At 42.8% G+C, this 16,693-nt stretch overlaps 1 protein-coding gene across 1 annotated transcript in view; it reads right to left on the bottom strand.

The window, feature by feature from the left end:
* The window catches only part of LOC148897048 (forkhead box protein O6-like), a 61,471-nt gene that overhangs the window by 26,029 nt on the left and 18,749 nt on the right, over nt 1-16,693 (bottom strand). The gene's annotated exons all lie outside the window — the stretch shown is intronic.

Here is a 16,693-nt window from a genome sequence, read left to right as displayed (position 1 = left end):
GTAGTTATGCGTTTGTTTATTTCTCTGTGTTTGTTTATTTATTTATATATTTGTCCATCATTTTTTTATTTATCAGATTTTATTTATTTCTTTGTTTATCTACTTATGTATTTATTTATCTATTTATTTATTTTTCCACCATTTTATTGATGTATTTATTTCTATTTATTTATGTATTTATTTGCTTCTTTTTTATTTATGAAATTCAATACATTTATTTATTTGTTTGTTTAATTCTTTGTTTATTTGGCCACCATTTTCTTTCATCATTGAATTTATTTATTAATGTTTATTTTTATTTATTTATTTGTTTATTATACGTTACCTATTTATTTATTTAGATAGTTATTTATTTATTTAGCCAGCTAGCTATTCTCGCTATCTAGCAAGCTATCTAGCTGGCTACCTTGCTACATATCTATTTGATATCTATTTGCTAACTAGCTATCTAGCTGGCTACCTAACTAGCTATCTATTTGATATCTAGATGCTATCTATTAGCTATCTCTCGAGCTAGCTATTTATTAGTTATCTATTAGCCAGCTAGCTAACTTTCTATCTATTTGAGTTATTCCAGGTTGAGTGAACGCTGGCGCATGTGGCTGCCGCTGCTCACCCACAGTAAAACAGATGAAGTCACAGGACCTCGGCGCGTAAGATATTTCTCTAAAAAAGGTACGGCGAAAAAAAAAAAACGTGGGCGAAATGGACGCCGCGCTAACGATGCTAACAACTATTCCTAATTATCGGTGGGAAATATCGGAGGGGGGGAAAAAAGCGGCGAGACAGTTAAACGAGATCCGTCGCTTCAAAAGTCTTCGTTTTAGTTTGGTGGCAATTTAAACTGAAGTTGTCCTGTGTGGTCGCGGTGTGACGCGCAATCGGCGTGTGACATCGTTTGATTTTGCCGTGCGCCCCCCCCCCTTAGACCCCTACCCCCCCAAAACGTTTGAAGCTGGCATGAGGACGATGAGATCGAGGGAGGCGCCTCTCATCTGAGAGGAATGAGGATACTGGCAGTAGGGGTGGGGGTAAGTGGGTTGTAAGGAAATGCACAAGTACCCCCTCCCCACTGAGCTGCATGAAACAAAAAAAGCGCCCAATTAAGTCAGTTTGAGTTAGGGTCTTTTGTGTGTGTGTGTGTTTATTGTGAGAGGGGCGGCGGGGGACAACGGGAAGGGGGGGCGGGGGGGTTGTGGGGGCGGATTGAACTGTGGATGCAATAAATGGAAATAAGGGGGAAATACGCTAAGTAGCTGAGACTATCTAAAAAGCGGCAGGGTATATGGATGTGTGTGTGCGTCGAGTGGAAGGAGGGTTGGGGTCGGGGGGGGGGGGGTGGTTTTCTCCCCTTTACTTGTTGTGTGCATCTCCCACCCCCCGCCTTAGAGGGCCAAATTCGTCTCTCAGCTCCTCGACGGGAGACGCTGAAATATTAATCGCCACGCTCCAGCCGCCGACGAGCGAACACAATCGCTTCAAACTCCCACCCTAATGAGTGTGTTCATGAATGGCTAATGCGCGCAGATGGGTGGCTGATGACGGGATGGCTCGCATGGGGGGGGGGGGGGGGGTTGTGTGTGTGTGTGTGTGTGTGTTGGACGTGGGGGTATAGAGACATGGTGGGGGTTGTGGAAAGTGAAATTGTTTAGGCGGGGGCGCACGGATGCTAGTGGGGGCCTACCGTGACCTTTTAAGAGCCTCCTACAAACTTAATTAAGACTAACCCTTCTCTATACTCTATTTCAACACAAACACACACATACGCACACAAAAACCACAAACTATAGCGCTAGCATTCACATGCTAAGGCGTAATAATACATTTGATTTAAAAACTCTCACGGTCACTTTACAGTGACAGGATAAGTTATTATTATTATTACAGTAAAGTCTCGTTATATCGATATCGGATATATCGATAGTCCCGGTTATATCGATACTATTTCTATGCACGCACGGAGAAAATTACATGCAAACAGGGTCGGATATATCGATAGTCCCGGTTATATCGATATTTTTTCGGACTCCCTTGAATATCGATATAACGAGATTTTACTGTATTATGATTATTGTTATGATTATGAATTGATAGATTTGTAACCTGGCTAGTGAGCTCTTCCTGTGAAGGAGTTTAACAAGTCGTAAAATTACAGTATAACGGGCTACGTCTGTTCACCTCAGATTAACCCCAGATTTTCTGTGCTTCCATTGTGGGCCTTGTATTCGGCCAACTAAGCATACAACGATAACATGGATCATTTGCATTTTCTCAAATACAATCTGACATGTTTTGTCATCAAGTAGCATTGCCATGTGTCAAACTAGGCCAGAAATAACCATCGCTTGGGTTTTCCATCACACCATTTGGTACATTAGCTAGCTATTAGCTGTCTAGCTGATTGGTAGTAAACTGTCTAGCTGGCTCGCTGTTGGCTATCTGGTGAACTATTAGCGATTTATTTGCTATCCATTAGCTAGCTATGTAGCTATCTAGCTGACTGTCTGTAAATTGTCTAGCTGGCTAGCTGTTGGCTATCTAATAGCTATTTATTTGCTATCCATTAGCTCGCGAGCTAGCTTTCTATCTATTTGAATTACAGTAAAGTCTCGTTATATCGATATCGGATATATCGATAGTCCCGGTTATATCGATACTATTTCTATGCAGCACTGAGAAAATTACATGCAAACAGGGTCGGATATATCGATAGTCCCGGTTATATCGATATTTTTTCGGACTCCCTTGAATATCGATATAACGAGACTTTACTGTACTTCGGGTTTGAGTGAACGCTGGCGCATGTGGCTGCCGCTGCTCACCCACAGAAAATGTTTATCCTGTAACTGTAAAGTGACCTTGAGAGTTTTGAAAGGCACTTATAAATGAAAATTATTATTATTATTATTATTATTATTATTATTATTATTATTATTATTATTAACAGCATGAAACGTTTAATTAAATATGATAACTTCTATTCTATCTATTCTCGATCACTACTATAATAATAATAATACATTTCATTTATAAGCGCCTTTCAAAACTCTGAAGGACACTTTACAGTCAGAGGATATTTTTTTCTGCGGGTGAGCAGCGGCAGCCACACGCACCAGCGTTCACTCAACCCGGAAGTAACTCAAATACCCCTTTCATCAAAGTTGCACAATACAGATGAGCTCGGGGCGGTTTCCCCGTCACTTTTGCCTTTGGCAAGTGAAACGTACGTTGAATCGCATTCAGGTCAGGCGCTGGACTCGACGGCCGGCGTACTTTACCTCCGAGAACGCTCGGGTCGGTCGTCCCTTCGCCATGAGAGCGCACATGTGCTCTCATTTCCATTTGGAGGTCATGCGCTAGCTGACGTGGCGCGGCGAGAAAAAAAAATGCGGGTTAACGCGTCTTCCCAGGACGTTTCCACGGAGGCCACCTGGGGATTAAGTGCAGCCGCGCATATGCATACACACACACACACACAGAAAAACTGCATCTAATTAGAGGAATGAGATGCTCTGACCTAATTCCTAACCTCTCCTCCGCTGCCAGTCTCGAGGCCTCGACTCGCATCGGTTGGATTGGGCGGGAAAAAATGGAAAGTGGCGCACAGTGCGCGAGCCGGGGCACGACGGGGATTCAGACGGGTGATGGCGAGGGTAGTGGCGGCGTCATTAACGGCGGACGTTGGCATATCGTGAGTGCTGTATTTACGCTCACAGCGGGCTGGGCTGTTACTCAACTGCAGGTGGGTGGCAAGGGTCTATTAGGAGACGGGTTGGGGGGTGATGCAGGAGTGGAATTTGTGACCATGCTTGTAAATCAAATCATTTTTCTCCATAGAAATGTGAGCAATCTGTTCACAAAAATATTAATAATAATAATAATGATAATAAGTTAACACAATGCAGAGGTCGTGAGGTCAAGACCCAGTCCAGCCTCCCTGTGTGAAGTTTGCATGTTCGCCCCGGGCCCGCGTGGGTTTTCGACGGGTTCTCCGGTTTAATCCAACATTCCACAAACATTCACAGCAGGCTGATTGAACACTCAAAAATTGTCCCTAGGTATGAATGTTAGCACGAATGATTGTTTGTCTATGTGTGCCCTGCGATTGGCTGGCAACCTGTATTTTATTTTTGTACTTCTTTCTTTCCTTTCCTCTCATAACTTTGCTGCTGTGAAATGTAAATGTCTCTACTGCGAGATGAATAAAGGTACCGTGATACCTCGGTTTACGAACGTTACATTTATGAAAAATTTACCTTGGCATACAAACTATTTTTCGGGATACACACGGAGCTACCACTGTGATTTGTCGTTCGCGAACGAGCCTGTTCTCCTAATAAGAAAACGATGGCTGACTGTTTTGGTCCTCTATTCCCCACCGCCAGTCTTTGGTTAAAGCCACGTGATTGGTCAAGTACGCAGCAGTGAGGGGGTGGGGGTTACAGACTGAGAAGAGAGTGAGGCCGTTCTCCAAAAAACAAAAGGGCGTCTTCGGTTAAAGCCATGTGATTGGTTCGCAGCAGTGAGGGGGGGGGTTAAACATTAAAGAGACAGGCAGACGACAGAGAGAAAGTGAGAAAACACACACACACGAAAGAGAGACGACAGAGCTTGAAACAAAAAAACAAAAGTGAAAAAAAAGGTGAAATGGTGAGAAAGATAGAAAACAGTGAAATTTGGACTAGTTTCAACTCTGCTAGTGTCGACTGGAAGGTTAAAATCTCCCATCAATCGGGCTCCACAAATAACCCGCACAAGTCATCTGTACACTTGATGCAAAAGGCTATCAACCCAGCTAAACAGAACACAATTGATGAGGAACTAGGCAAAATGGTCGCAGATAAAGTACCTCCAAGGGATCATTCCTCAAGATGGTGAAAGAAGAAGGCTACGTTCCTCATCAAGTGTTTAATGCTGATGAAACCGGCCACTCCATTCCATCAAGCCATCAATGACCATCACAAAGGTAAATAAAACGACGTTATTATACTTTACAGTTTATTTTTTTAATTATGATACCATAGCACATTTATGATACATAAAATAATGTATATTTTGTGTAGTTTTAAGGCTTAGAAAACTAGAAAGTAGAAAATTATATTTTATGGGCACCTGGGAACGGATTATTCTCATTTTAATGGTTTCCTATGGGAAATTAATTTTGGGGATACACACTTTTCGCCTTACACACTCTGTCTGGGAACCAATTAAATTCGTAAGCCAAGGTATCACTGTACATCCAATCTAATCCAATAGATTGCCAGCCAGATAGCTAACTAGCCAGCCAGTTAGCTAATATATATCAAATAGATAGCTACTAGAAAGATAATAGATAGAAAATAGCAAATAGATAGCCAGCTAAATGAAATAAATACATAAACAAATTGTGGTTTACTGTCCTGAAAAATATCGGCTTGCGTGTAGCATGTCGCGAATACGGGTCGCCAAACGTCCAAGACCCTCGGGTGAAAGCTTCCCGGGATAACCTTGATACCCTCCTTCCCCCCACCGGATCGTCCGTCACGTTGAAATCCAGGCTGACGGACATATGGTGTATTCATAGCGAAGGTGCGTAATGGGGACGTGGGGGGCAGGACGTAGTGTGTTTGTGCCAAGCGAAAGAGGCGTTCGACGTATATCTGTCGGCATTTTTGCATGGGATGATAGGCGCATGTGGAAAGGTGTGTGTTTGGGGGTTAGGGGTGGGGGGTTGTGTGTGACACAGCTCTCCTGGAAGGTACGAAGGGGGCGGTGAGGGTGGCGGTGCAGCAGCAGCAGTTTCCGCCTGAGCGCGACTGTCAGTGGGCATCAGTCAGCCCAGCAGTGTGGCAGGACGTGGGGATCATTAGTGGAGACGAGGCGGTTAGGGGGGTGGGGGAACGAAAGAGGACGGCAGAGTGGAGACATGGGGAGGAAAAAAAGGGGACGAGCCACTGAGCCGGCGAGCGACTGTGTTGAGTCGTCCGCCGCGTCTTAATATCCCGTCTTGAGAGCATTACGCACACAGCACTGCACTTTCCTCTCAGTCACGCAATGGGCCCCTCCGCTGAGACCCCAGACCGCCTCCCGCGCCCCCTCCCCCCATGTCTCTGTCACTTTCCCCGTCTGCATCCCATCCCTTCCTACCTCTCTGAAGACATGCCCTCACTTAAGAAGGGGTCCGTCTTCATCCCCACCTTGCACTTATCCTCCCCGTGACTTGACCCCCTCATCACCGTGACGAGATGGAACAGCTGTGCGACACATGTTGCCACATCACGAAAGAGCGAAGCATCGGTGGGATTTTGGGGGTTCGTTAGACATGGACATCCTCAAAATCCATCTTATTGTGGAGTTTGGTCGGTATGGTCGCTTTGTACCAAGAACCGCGGAGTCTCCGAGTCAAGACCAGCAGGCTCAAGGACATTTCTTGCCACTAGGCAATTAGGAGACTCAACTCCCTCCCAGCCCTGCCCCCCCTGCTCCTTCCCACTGCCACACTCACCGAACTCTGAGTACACTCTGTACAATCATCCTGAACTCTATTTTACCTGAAAGAGCTCACTTCGACCTTTTTTTGTTGATTACAACACTACGCCACTTTACATACAACACTACCTCACTTAACATACGTCACTACAGTGATACCTTGGCTTACAAACTTAATTGGTTCCCAGACAGAGTGTGTAAATCGAAAAGTGTGTATCTGAAAAATTAATTTCCAATAGGAAACCATTAAAATGAGAATAATCCGTTCCCAGGTCCCCATAAAATATAATTTTCTACTTTCTAATTTTCCATGCCTTAAAACTACACAAAATATACCTTATTTTATGTATAATAAATGTGCGATGGTATTATAATTAAAGAAATAAACTGTACTGTAAAATAAAGTCGTTGTATTGACCTTTGTGATGGTGACTGATGGCTTGATGGAATGGAGTAGCCCGTTTCATCAGCATTAAACACTTGATGAGGAACGTAACCTACTTCTTTTACCATCTTGAGGAATGATCCCCTGTAGGTGCTTTCTCTGCGATAATTTTATCTAGTTCCTCATCAATTGTGCTCTGTTTAGCTGGTTTGATAGCTTTTTGCATCAAGTGTACAGATGATTTGTGCGGGTTATTTGTGGAGCCTGATTGATGGGAATTTTAACCTTGCAGTCTACACTCTACCTTTGTTCAATAGTTTGTATGCCAAGGTAAAATGTTCATAAATTTAACGTTCGTAAATTGAAAAGTTCGTAAGCCAAGGGGTTCGTAAACTGAGGTATCACTGGACTATAATCCTGAAATCTATTTTTATCCCGTTTTTTTCCGGACAGACGTCACTTCAACCTTTTTTTTTGTTTGTTTTTTTGCATTAATACACTACGTCACTTTACATACAACACTACCTCACTTAACATACGTCACTACAGTGATACCTTGGCTTACGAACTTAATTGGTTCCCAGACAGAGTGTGTAAGGCGAAAAGTGTGTATCCCAAAATTTAATTTCCCATAGGAAACCATTAAAATAAGAATAATCCGTTCCCAGGTCCCCATAAAATATAATTTTCTACTTTCTAATTTTCCATGCCTTAAAACTACACAAAATATACCTTATTTTATGTATAATAAATGTGCGATGGTATTATAATTAAAGAAATAAACTGTACTGTAAAATAAAGTCGTTGTATTGACCTTTGTGATGGTGACTGATGGCTTGATGGAATGGAGTAGCCCGTTTCATCAGCATTAAACACTTGATGAGGAACGTAACCTACTTCTTTTACCATCTTGAGGAATGATCCCCTGTAGGTGCTTTCTCTGCGATAATTTTATCTAGTTCCTCATCAATTGTGCTCTGTTTAGCTGGTTTGATAGCTTTTTGCATCAAGTGTACAGATGATTTGTGCGGGTTATTTGTGGAGCCTGATTGATGGGAATTTTAACCTTGCAGTCTACACTCTACCTTTGTTCAATAGTTTGTATGCCAAGGTAAAATGTTCATAAATTTAACGTTCGTAAATTGAAAAGTTCGTAAGCCAAGGGGTTCGTAAACTGAGGTATCACTGGACTATAATCCTGAAATCTATTTTTATCCCGTTTTTTTCCGGACAGACGTCACTTCAACCTTTTTTTTTGTTTGTTTTTTTGCATTAATACACTACGTCACTTTACATACGACACTAGCTCACTTTACATACGTCACTACCTTATTTTACATATGACACTACCTCACTTTACATTCATAAATTACATGTATTGTCTGTTGTCAATTTTCTGTCTTTTTTTAGACACATAAGTGCTTTGCACGCTGGGTCTGAGAGGACATTAATTTCATCTGTGCTGTATGTCATGCATGTGAGCATATTTGACAATAAACCACACTGACTGAAGAATTGGAAATTGGAGGGCAAGTTCGAGTGAAATCTGGCCATTTCGCGGGAATGTTTTGGGAATATTATTGCTAAGGGAAATTTGGGTTGGCTTCAAATTGGAGCGAAACGGTCAAACTCGATTAGACTGTATCTCCTTAATTCTACGGTCCGGTCGAGTGTCTCGAAAAAATAGTCACAGACAGTGGCGGGCAGTGGATTTTGTCGTCTAGGCCAGGGGTCGGGAACCTATAGCTCGCGAGCCATATATGGTTCTTTTGATAATTGCATATGGCTCGCCAATAAAACTAAATACATATTCGGGCTCACAAGTGCATACATTGTTGAGCAAGGAGTGCGAAATGGAAATTTTGTCGCGGGCCGCTATGGAGTTACTTTCTTCCCTCGAAGGGCCGTCACAACACTGAAACGGAATAAATAATTTCGTCGCCGCACATCGCATGACAATCGGCCTTCGTTGAGCGCCAGGGTGACGTTGTAGAAAGTATCCGAGGTACCGTTTTCCGTCATCCTGTTCTGGTGTTTGCCGACGACGCGTTCACGGCGACCCTATTCCGAATACCAGAATCAACATGGCTGATATTTCCTAAACGCGACCGTATCTACAAAGCTAACCTATGTTAGCACGTGTGGCTAATCCTCCCTTGGCTCACGGGGATTCACCATCTGTTTGTTTTGCCATCATCGTTTTTTACAGCTACGCAAACGCTCTTAACCGCCACCCCGGCGACACACCGTCCGCTCGGATTTGGACGCGCGTAGTTGAACATTACGCTATGCTAATGACAGTAGCCGCGTGATATCTTAACGCTCCAATTTGGCCGCATTCCAGGGAAGCTGAAAGCTGTTTTTTTTTGGTTTATTTTTGTCAGTCCGGCAAATAGAAAATGTGTGCGCTAGCGGCTGGAAGAGGGCGCAGACAGCTCAAAGGAATTAGGTCCTCAAATAGATGATTGATTATTTAGAGGAGCACAGAAGGCTACTACACAGATTTGGGCCTAGCTAGTAAGCGGCGGTATATTTTTAAACAGCGATCCCGCTTTAAACAGTCAAGACTGGTACAGGTGCGACTTAGAACTCTTTGACCTTCAACATGTTTGGATAGCAAATTATGTTTAACGACAATAAAAAAAATAGTTATACTGCACGACCATATCAAGGAAGAGAACTCGGTATGACTTTCAGAGCGTGATTCTGTCAATGCGATAAACAATAACAATAATAATTAATTTTGAGCAATATTTTTCTTAAAACTCAGAAATTTATCTCAGAGGGTTCAACTCGAGTGTGCTTTATCTAAAGTGGTACTTAAGAAATTAAGTGGAATAGACTGGAAGAAATTTCTGAACTATAAAAATGTGTAAGCAGAGACGTGTTTTCCATGTAAACGCCCTAATCCGTTGTAAGGACCACCAAAATTCAGACAGAAATGTTTCCTGAAGCATATAAATGCATCAAATATGTAACAAATACATTTTATAATTATATTATTGTTCAATAAATCAGATTGGTGCGCAATTTGACCAAATAAATAAATAAAAATTATCATTATTTCACTTTTTACTGCAACCTCATTTTTTTGGCTCTTCAATTCATGTTCTCTATCAGAAGTAATTTTAGTGAGTTATCATCTGAGCTGGCTAGCTGTTGGCTATCTGGCTATCTATTAGCTATTTATTTTCTATCCATTAGCTAGCTAGGTAGCTATAAACTGTCTAGCTGACTGGCTGTAATCTGTCTAGCTGTTGGCTATCTGGCTATCTATTAGCTATTTATTTGCTATCCATTAGCTAGTTAGCTTACTATCTATTTGTGTTACTTCGGGATTGAGTGAACACTGGCGCATGTGGCTGCCGCTGCTCACCCACAGAAAAACGTTATCCTGTGACTGTAAAGTGACCTTGAGAGTTTTGAAAGGAGCTTAGAAATTAAATGTATTCTTATTATTTATTTACGTTTTCATAGCTTGAAACTTCTTTCATAAATCGAGACAATATTTTTCTGCTGGAGCGTTTCGTAACTTGGAAATTTCGTATGAATAGACGTTCATAAGTAGAGGCACCACTGCATTTCCGTAAATGCTGACGCTTTACCATCGCAGCCTCTGCGGCAAAAATCAGTCAAATCCAATGCGCATTTTTGGAATGATATCGCTTTGACGGACGGGATTTGACGGAATGTTAAACAGCGGCCACTATGGTGGCCTACGGCAAAATGACAACCTGGAAGCTCAATCACATCGGGGGGGACTCATCCCCGATGCGCAACTGCAAGCATGGGACAAGGTGAGTATAAACTTGTTCTTGTTCAGTGACCATTTCTATCTAATCACTATTCCAGACGCAGCGCCGTCTCCTTCGAGACAAGCGCATTCACACTCACAAAGAGTCACCCACGGACAAGCTTGACCCGCTCTCTGTTTTTCATCACGCAAAACCACCAATCGGCTTCCCTCTCAGAGTATTCCTTGCCACTCATGGATCCATTCCACTGTGGTGGATCACCTGCTAGTATTTGCGGAATACCCGACAAAGTGCATGGCCGTTATGAAGGGTTCAAAAGAGCGAAGGGTAAGGAGGCAAGGGAGGTGGTGGTGGGGGGGGGGTTCCTGACACTGCACTCCAGTGCCAGGGTTTTTGTCATTGTCACTCAAATTCCAGGACCCACGGAAGATTGAGTTTTAGAACGACATAAACATTCAATGCAGCATAAGAAACCTTAGACTCTCTGCTTTTATCAGAAAAAAAGAGTTAATTCCTAAATTATAAGGAGTTGGAGTTATGAGCTTGAAATGAGGGCAGATGTCCAAAATACAATACGTACATATTGGTTTATATAGCACTTTAACAACAGCTGAAGCTAAAAGAAAGCGCTAACGTGGACAAAAGGCAAACGCTGCCCCCTTCGGGGAAGGGAAAAAACATTGCCAGAGGTCTGACCAGCGCTTTATCGGCACCCCCACAGGACAAACCAAAACCCGAACCCGAACAAATACGGGAATGGCACTCCAAGTCACACGGGAATGGAAGCGAATTAGTTAAGTAAAAATGAATGAATAAATGAATAAATGAATGAATGAATAAATGAATAAACAATCTGAAAAATAAATAAATAAACAAGGGTGAACGTTGCACTAGAAGCCATCGCTAATCGCATGCTAAGGATCGCGCTTCATAAAAGCTAGCTGTTCGCTTTCTTCTTATACCGCTTAAAGTGCCATCGTAACGAACGCTGGAACAAAGCGCTTACATGAGAAAATAGGTGAAAATGCTGCACCCTTGTGGAAGGGAAAAACATTGCCAGAGGTCTGGCCAGTGCTTTATCAGCACCCAAGCATGAAAACACAAAACCCGAACTAAATCGGGAATGGCGCTCTCCATCATATTTTCAATTCCTGAATAATAATAATAATAATAATAATAATAATAACACATTTGATTTCTAAGCGCCTTTCAAAACTCTCAAGGTCACTTTACAATCACAGGATAAAGTTTTTCTGTGGGTGCAGCGCCAGCACTCACTCAACCCCGAAGTAAATCAAATAGATAGAAAGCTAGCGAGCTAGCTAGCTAATGGATAGCAAATAGTTAATAGCTAGCAGTGAATGAGTTAAGATCTGTTTTGAAAATACAGTAAAGTCTCGTTATATCGATATCGGATATATCGATAGTCCCGGTTATATCGATACTATTTCTATGCACGCACGGAGAAAATTACATGCAAACAGGGTCGGATATATCGATAGTCCCGGTTATATCGATATTTTTTCGGACTCCCTTGAATAGCGATATAACGAGACTTTACTGTACAAAATAAGTCTGTAATAGCTCCAAAATGCCATTTGTGTCTCGTCCCAACCCATAATGACCAAACTGAATATGAACAAAACAAAATTCTGGATACAAGGACCCGAACCGCCAGATTGAAAATTTGGGACGGGCAGGAAATAATTAAAAGTAAGAAATTTGCTTTGTTGGACCGAATAAAATAATTGAGTGGGCCCGATCTGGCCCACGGGCCTTGGGTTTGACACCTGGACCTTATGCAATTGCGGCTGCTCTTGAAATACACACAGAGACACACTCACAAACACACACTCGCCCCTACCCCCGCACCATTTACCCATTTGGCACTAATTGAAGGATCTTTTTTCAGAAGCTGTAATTGCACACATTTAATTATTTATTTTGATGGGAGGCAATCTGGTGGATAGCGGTGTGCGCGCGGGGGCTCGTGCGTGTGTCGCAAAAGAGCTCGGGTGGGCGAGATGGCGCGGGTCGTGGCGGCTTTTCGGCTAAAACGTATGTGAGGGCAGCGCTACTCTCAGGCCAAGGCTCTAGTGGGATTTGAATGGATGAAGAGAATATGAGGAATTGGTTCTAACGTGAGCGTGCGTGAGAGCCAGCGAGCGCACGGCGCATCCCAAAGTGCACGGTGCTCTCTGAGTGCAACGGGAGTGCACTAATGGACGCACACTTGAAGTAAAGTGTGTGTGCAGAATGTAGCTGAAGTGCAGCCAAGTCTGGCTCGGGAAAGCTACGCGTCTCTTCGTCGACTGTAAGGTTCAGATTTTCATCTTCTCGCATTGACAGAAGCTTAACGGCGCCGCCCCCTTCCCACGCCACCTCCTCCGTCATCCACTCTCCTTGTTAAACCTCCTTTGAGGAGGCGACGTGCGGATCAGGCGGGTGACCGGCGGTGTCGCCGGCCCTCCCGCTGTGCTCTGAGCGGAATGAAATAAGGGGAGATGACATGTAACCACCAGTAGTCTTGACCTTTATCAAGCTCGGCCGCCCGAGGCAGCCTGAATGAGACATTAAGAAAATGACTGAGCATGATTAACCCCTACTTACTTACTTACACAAACACACATGCACACGCGCACGCACACACATTTGCAGTAGCTGGTGATTGTTTTTTTTACACTGCTGATAGTTAAATGAAACAGTTTAGATAGCCCCATATATATACAGTGAGACCTCAACTTACAAACTTAATTGGTTCTCAGACAGAGTGTGTAAGGCGAAAAGTGTGTATCTCAAAAAACAAATTCCCATAGGAAACCATTAAAATGGGAATAATCTGTTCCCGGGTTTCCATAAAATATAGTTTTTTAACTAAATAAGCCTTAAAACTACACACAACATAACTTATTCTATGTATAATAAATGTGATATTGTATTGTAATGAAAGAAATACACTAAATTGTATCATAAAGTCAATTTATTTACATTTGTGATGGTCATTGATTACGTGATGGAATGGCGTTGGAGGTCGAAGGACAAAGGGAATTGCTGTTTGGAAAGAGAGGCGCATTACATGAGGACTGTAATTAAAGAAATAAACTGTGCTGTAAAATAAAGTTTTATTTACCTTTTTGATGGTCGTTGATGGCTTATGGAAGGAGAGTCACCATCCATAAGGCCTGTTGCTAACTTAACCTCTGATGCTGTTCGGTTGTGTGCTTCCGCCGAAGATCACTCCGCCAGCCGTGGTGGGTGTGTATTATGAAAATAGTGCTTATTATAAGGTTTAATTTTCAGAAATTTGACGTTTGTAAGACGAAAAGTTTGTAAGATAAGGTGTTTGTAAGTTGAGGTCTCACTGTACAGTGTTACCTCAGCTTACGAACGCTTTAGCTCCCGAACCTTTCGCCTCACTAACATTAAATTCTCGAGAATATAATCATACAAACTAGTTTTTGGCGGACGAACCAAAGCACACAGCGCCACGGTGGCTGGCGGACTAGTTCCCCACACCCCCTTTCTTTGAGTGCAGACGTGGTTTGTTATCAAGTGGAGTACTTTTTCTATTATGGGACCGAAAAAGACCTCAACACAGGCTCGTGTTAAGCCGAAGAGGACACAAAAGAAAATTACGGTCGAGCAGAAGAAGCAGATCATCATAGCGTCCCAGTACTAGTATGATAAGTCGATCATTGCTACGTGTGGCTAAGGGTATTTCCGTGTTATCTAAGCAACGGTCTCAGGCAATAGAAGAGGTTGAAAAACGTCTGTTGATTTGGATTACCCAAAAGCAGCTAGCAGGGGACATTGTGAGTGAGGGTATTATCGCCGAGAAAGCACGCCAACTTCACTCGGATATCGTCAAGAGGCAACTACATCAACGACCATCACAAAGGTAAATAACATGACTTTATTATAAAGTACAGTTTATTTCTTCAATTACAACACAATAGCACATTTATTATACATAAAATAAGGTATATTTTGTGTAGTTCTAAGGCTTACTTTGAAGAAAATTATGTTTCATGGAGACCTAGGAATGGATTAGTCTCATTTTAATGGTTTCTTAAGGGAAATAAATGTTTGGAAGACGAACTTTTCACGTTACACACACTTTCTGGGAACCAATTAAGTTCATAAGCTGAGGTATATATATATATATATATATATATATATATATATATATATATATATGCATACATGCACACCTACATACATAGATAGATACATACATACTTTGATGTTTTTCGATAGATGGCAGGAGGCGGTGCGGGACAAAATGTCAGTGCGCTGAGATGTATGAAAATGGCTGGAATCATTTTGCTTAATTCTGATTCAGCGAACGCACTATTAATCCAAATGTGGTTAAATAAGCGAGCCAAATCGAGGCTATTACTGCAAAGAACATTTTTCGCTATTTCAAAAAAAGGCTTTTATGATGTTGACAGAATGAGCCTGGAACCAATTAAACCCTTATCCATTACCACCTATGGGAAAGTTGTTTTGAAAGTGGAACAACTTGGGAGTCAACAAATACTATCTGTATTTTTTTTTTTTTAGAGGCATTAGGGAGGGCAGGAAGTGTGAATTTTCATGTGACCCTTTTTTTTTTTACAAAGAACAAAGTGGCTCAACTTGTGATTTATCCCGCATGCCGGCATGAGCGCTTCAAACCCAATGCAAAACCTGGGAGGGCCAGATGTGGACCCCTCCCCGCCCCGGGCTGCACATCTGACAAGTCAAGCATATCGCCTTCTTTGCTATTTTTTTTTTTTTTCGTTTGGCGACGGACACGTGTGGCCTCCCCTGCTGTCTCCGCAGTCAATCAATGAGCACAGACAATTCCCATAGTGACATTTAGGCTGAAGAAAAGACGGCCGTTTATCACTTTGGTTCGAATGAAAATGAGGAAAAGAAGAAGTCAGGGATGGATGGTGATGGAGAGAGAGAGTTGGCAAAAGCAGGCGGCGCAGATGAAAAAGGGGATTTCAAACGCACATGAAAGCGAGTGGAGAAACGAGCGCCGAGCGAGGGAAATGAGCGATAAAAAAAAGGGGGCTACTTTGTGGGGGAGCAATTTGAAATGAAACAAGTGAAAAGAGAAGAAGAAGAGGAGGAAGAGGAGGAGGCCCGCCAGTGATTGACAGCGACAAAGAGGAAGCCGAAGAAGAAATGAAGAAGATGTTGGGGCGGGGTGGGGGGGGGGGGGGGGGTTTGGCTGAGAAAACCCCAGGCTGTGGAAAGGAGTTCCAAATGAAAAAAAAAAAGAAAATAAAGGGCGGTGGAGAGACAGAGAGTAGAAAAAAAAGGCGATGGCATGAAAAAGGGGACGTTTGAGAGAGAAAAAAAGAGGGAGAAGGGGGGGGGGGGGCAGAGGAGTCGGGTTCATTCAAGGCGATGAGCAGCCTCAGCGCTCACACCTCACACGGTCAGCATACTAAACGCCGAACCCTCTTCTGACCCAGATTCACGCAATGACATACAAATCCAATTGGGAAGCATTTGCCCCCCCCCTCCAACCCCCCCGCCTTGACCGGAACCTTCTCCCTCTCTCTTTCACATTCTATCCTAACCCATCAACCACAGCCAAATCCCCTGCCAGATTAGTTGCAATATGCCTCCCCTACCCCCAAAAAACATTGCAAGAGGTCTGGCCAGTGATTTATCGTCACCCAAGCAAGGAAAAACAAAACCTGAACTACGTCTGTATAAACTCTCAGTCGTCCGGGGAGTGGTCCAGCGATGAAAAAGGTATCTTCAGGTGCCATTTGTACTTCTTTGAATATAGGACCAGCAAATTTTAGTTCGCTGACGAAGCTTCTCGGATGAGAAGTGAAACGTCCGACACCTTCGAAGAAGTACAGATGACGGCTGAAGAAACCTTTTCATGGAAAAAACGAAACTAATTTGGGAATGGCGCTCTGTCATATTTTCAATTCTCGAATCAATTCATGAGTGAGTTAAGAACAGTTTTTAAAATACAGTAAAGTCTCGTTATATCGATATCGGATATATCGATAGTCCCGGTTATATCGATACTATTTCTATGCACACACAGAGAAAATTACATGCAAACAGGGTC

Source organism: Hippocampus bargibanti, linkage group LG06, assembly GCF_051943395.1.
Source record: "Hippocampus bargibanti isolate YZ-2025 linkage group LG06, ASM5194339v1, whole genome shotgun sequence".
In the NCBI taxonomy this organism is placed as follows: domain Eukaryota; kingdom Metazoa; phylum Chordata; class Actinopteri; order Syngnathiformes; family Syngnathidae; genus Hippocampus; species Hippocampus bargibanti.
Note: the sequence above shows the minus strand (reverse complement) of the source record. Positions and strands in the feature narration are given on the sequence as shown.